This window comes from Silene latifolia, chromosome 6 (genome assembly GCF_048544455.1).
Source record: "Silene latifolia isolate original U9 population chromosome 6, ASM4854445v1, whole genome shotgun sequence".
Classification (NCBI taxonomy): domain Eukaryota; kingdom Viridiplantae; phylum Streptophyta; class Magnoliopsida; order Caryophyllales; family Caryophyllaceae; genus Silene; species Silene latifolia.
In genome coordinates, this window is record NC_133531.1 from 122157878 (window position 1) to 122162189 (window position 4312).

The 4312-nt window shown below is 39.2% G+C and overlaps 1 non-coding gene across 1 annotated transcript; it reads right to left on the reverse strand.

Annotated features, from left to right (window-relative positions):
- Positions 1–1197: 1197 nt before the first annotated feature.
- On the reverse strand, positions 1198–1304 carry LOC141589176 (small nucleolar RNA R71). The gene has a single exon (XR_012520126.1). It is a non-coding gene; the product is annotated as a small nucleolar RNA R71 (small nucleolar RNA).
- Between the last annotated feature and the right edge of the window lie 3008 nt (positions 1305–4312).

Here is a 4312-nt window from a genome sequence, read left to right on the forward strand (position 1 = left end):
CATATAGTTGAGTAGGGAGGATTAAGTCGACTTGTAGGTGTTGTACAATCTAATCTATTCGGTCCCGGGACCCAAACCTTCCTAGGATTGTAAGATATAAACCAATCGATCCTATCACAACAATAATTGCTTGCTTATAATTTGAGAATATGTTTGTATGATCAATTCCCATGAATCCCCTATGAACCCATGACACCCTAGTGCTTTTAATCAATTGTTTACATCTCATTTTAGTCATCTTGCTTGTTTACATTATTGTTATTTAGTTTAGTGATCTTCTTATCTCAACCCAAATTTTGACACCCCTAGACACCACTACTTGCAATCGAAAATCCTACATCAATACCCATCCCTTGGGATCCGACCATTACTTGCCTCTTTACTAGTAGTAGAGTTGTTTGTGAAGTTATAAATATTGTTTTGGTCTAGGTGCTCCTAACGACAAGTAACCGAAATCTAAGCTCAAAGCGGACCAACCAAAAATGGCGCCGTTGTCGGGGACGGTGTGAACTTGATTTGATTTTCTTTGATTGTTATTAGTTGTGTCTTTCTTTTCCTTGGGGAAGTAAAACTCCTCAAGGTTTGTTCTAATTGTTTTCGAGTTGTTTGATGTTTTGCATGTCTAGAAGATCACAAGGTAACTTGTTACCCATTGATCACGAAATTGAAAGGACTTTGACAACCAATAGATGACTTACTAGAAATACTTTGAGAGGTATTGGTGAGGTTGTAGATATTCAACCAAATACTATTGAGTTCATCAACCCTTTTTCAAGAGAAGGTGAGGAGAACCCAACACAAAATCAACCACACAATCACCCCACAATGCCTAAGTTTTCATCACATTCCGTACCAACCGAGGAGAACCTACCCAATGGAACTCCCACACCACAACACTTAACCGGAAATTTCATTGCAAAATCCGCATTTATCCAATTAGTCAAAAGAAGCCAATTTGGGGGGATGCCTAGTGAAGACCCTCATTCTCACATGGAGACTTTTTTTTACTATTGTGATGCGATTTCACAAACCGGAGTGACTCAAGACCAAATTCGATGGGTCTTATTTCCTTTTTCTCTAATTGGTACCGCGAAACAATGGTTGAAAAGCCTTGATAAGGCCGCTCTTGTAATTGACTCTTGGAAGAAATTGGCTCTAGCTTTCTACAAAAAATTCTACCCTCCAAAAAAGACTAACATGCTAAGAGCTCAAATTACGGGTTTTAAGCAAAGGGACGAAGAATCTTTGTATGAAGCTTGGGAGCGATTCAAAGGAATTTGTCGCTCATGTCCTCATCATGGACTTAGCCAGTGGTTCTTGGTACAACAATTTTGGAATGGTCTTTATGAAGAATCAAGAAACATTCTCAACATGGGATCAAATGGTATGTTCACCGAAGTTGACGATAATCAAACTTGGAACAAGATTGAGGAAATGGCGGTCCATAATTCACAATATAGTAGACCTCGCAAGGCTACTAGAGGAGGAAAGCATGAAGTGGACTCTATTACTCAATTGGGTGCTCAACTTAGTGCTCATATTGATACCATCAACTTGAAGTTTGAGAAGGCTATGGCTAAGCTGTAAGAAGCCTCAAAATCACCAAAGCATCATGTTAATGCCATGGTGGCATCTTCATCAATCCCAAATGGGATATGTGAGAATTGTGGAGCTTTGGGACATGACCAAAGTGAATGTAGGGGAACAAATGAGCAAGTGAATGCTTTTCAAGCATACAAAAGTGGTACCCCTTATTCCAACTATTACAATGAAAACACTAAATTCCACCCAAATCTCTCATACAAAAGCCAAAATGTTCAAAACCCTCAACCAACATACACCCCACCTCCCATGAGAAACCAAAATCAAAGACCCTTTTACAACCAAAACCAAGGTTATCAAAATCAAACTCCATACAATCAACAAAATGACCAAGGTTTTGATGTTAAAAAAGCGGTCCTCCAAATGCGAAAGAATCAACAAGAATTTTTCACTCAAATGCAAAAATATAGCCAAGCAAAAGACATCACCATCAACAACATCCTAGCCCACACAAAAATGTTAGAAACTCAAATGACCCAACTAGCATCTTCAAGCTCTCAAAGACAAAAGGGGCAATTATAACCTCAAAGTAATCCCCCAAGACATGAAACGGTTAGTGCCATTCACTTGAGGAGTGGTACGAGATATGAAGGGCCAAAGAATCAAGTTGAGGATGAAGTTGTAGAGGCTAGTGACAAGGAAAGAGTTGTGCAAAACGTTAGGGAAGAAGAACCCACCAAACAAGAAGTTTCAAAGAAAAGTGAAGAAAAGGCCAAAGAGAAGGACCCCATTGTGATTAGACTTCCATTCCCGAGTCGTCAAGCTAAGCCTAAGTTTGATGACCAACTTGGAAAATTCATGGAAATTGTGAAGAATTTAGAAGTCTCGATTCCTTTCAGGGAATTGATCAATCACGTTCCGGCCTATGCAAAGTACATGAAGGACATCCTTACGAAGAAGAAATCAATCCGGAAGCTTGAGACTATTGCCTTCACTAAGGTGAGTAGTGCCATCCTTCAAGGGAGTTCACCTCCAAAACTCAAGGATCCGGGAAGTTTCTCAATTCCATGCACTATTGGTGACACTACAATCAACAAAGCTTTATGTGACCTTGGGACAAGTGTTAGTGTCATGCCATATTCGGTTAGCAAGAGGCTAGGAATAGGAGAACTCAAATGTACCAACATCACGCTTCAAATGGAGGATAGATCAACAAAGACACCTTTAGGGGTATGGGAAGATGTTCCCGTGAGAATTGGAAAATTCTTCATCCCGATGGATTTCGTTATTGTTGACATGGAAGAAGACTCCAACATTCCTATTATCTTAGGAAGACCTTTCTTGCACACCGCAGGAGCGGTGATCGATGTGAAGCATGGAGAACTCACCCTTGAAGTGGGAGATGAAACCATCACTTTCAATCTTGACAAGACCATGAGGGCTCCCCGATTGCATGAGCCATGTTTTATGGTTGATCACTATAGCCGGAAGGATGATAGGAAGAAGTTGGAATTTCAATGGAAAAAGAAAGTGGATGATGCTCCATCACAAGAACAAGGAAATAGCAACAATGAGAGCTTGAAAAGCTCACCCATGACAAGTGAAGAAGATGGCCTCATTGGCCAAGACAAGAAAGAAGGAGAATTATCTCTATCAACTCAAGAAATTTTTAATGATCAAGTAGACGAAGTTTGCGGTCTTTGGGATGGTGAGTTTGAAGGGATATTCAATCCCTATATTGGTAATGCTATGAACCAAGACCATCATGGAGAACAACAAGTGCAAAAATCTATTGAGGACCTTTATCATGATAATGAGCAAGCTTTCGACTACTTCTTCAAGGTGTTGAGTAACATCAACAACACCTTGAACATGCCCCCTTGACATCTCACATTGGATGAGAGTTTGGTGGAGTCCTCCCTAAACCACCATTTGTAAATATTCTAACTCCCTAACTTACATTTCAATTATTACATTGCATTTTTGTCATTTTTGGATTTATATTTTTGTGCCTTGATCAAGATATTCATCATTTTGAGAGAAGTGAGGGAGGGACTTATGATTTTATTGATGTGTAGTGCTTTACCTTAGTGTGGGGATAGCAATTGCCTAGGCTATTCATGCCTTTGTACACTACTACCAATCCAGGCAACTACAACGCCCCTTTAACAACGATTATTCACGAAAATCACAATAGACGTTGTAGAATGTATGGCGCGAATTTTACTAAAATGAATTACAACGGGTATGGTTATAAAAACCATTGTTATAAGTTTTAACAACGGGTTACACATGCACAACCGTTGTTAATAATTTGGCGCAAAATTGACGCAAAGTTAGTGAAAAGTAATCACAACGGTTGCTTTTGGAACCCGTTGTTAAAACTTATTTGACAGCGGTTGTTGATTTACAACCGTTGTTAAAACTTATTTGACAACGGTTGTTCTTTAATATCCGTTGTCAATACCTTCCATACTATAAACCACACAAATACAAGTCTGCTACAGCCACAAAACACAAACCTTAATACACAAACACAAACCCAGCAGACAAACACAAACACAAACACAAACACAAAACACACTTTCTCATCGTCTCTTTCTCTCTTTCTCATCGTCTCTTTATCTTCTCGCCGTCACTGTTGATTTCATCGTCTAATTATCATGTAAATCTCGCCGTCACTGTTGGTTTCATCGTGTTTCATCGTCATTATTTTCTTTTTCTAATTATTTCATTTGCATGTGTATGTGTTAGTTTTTATCGACCATTA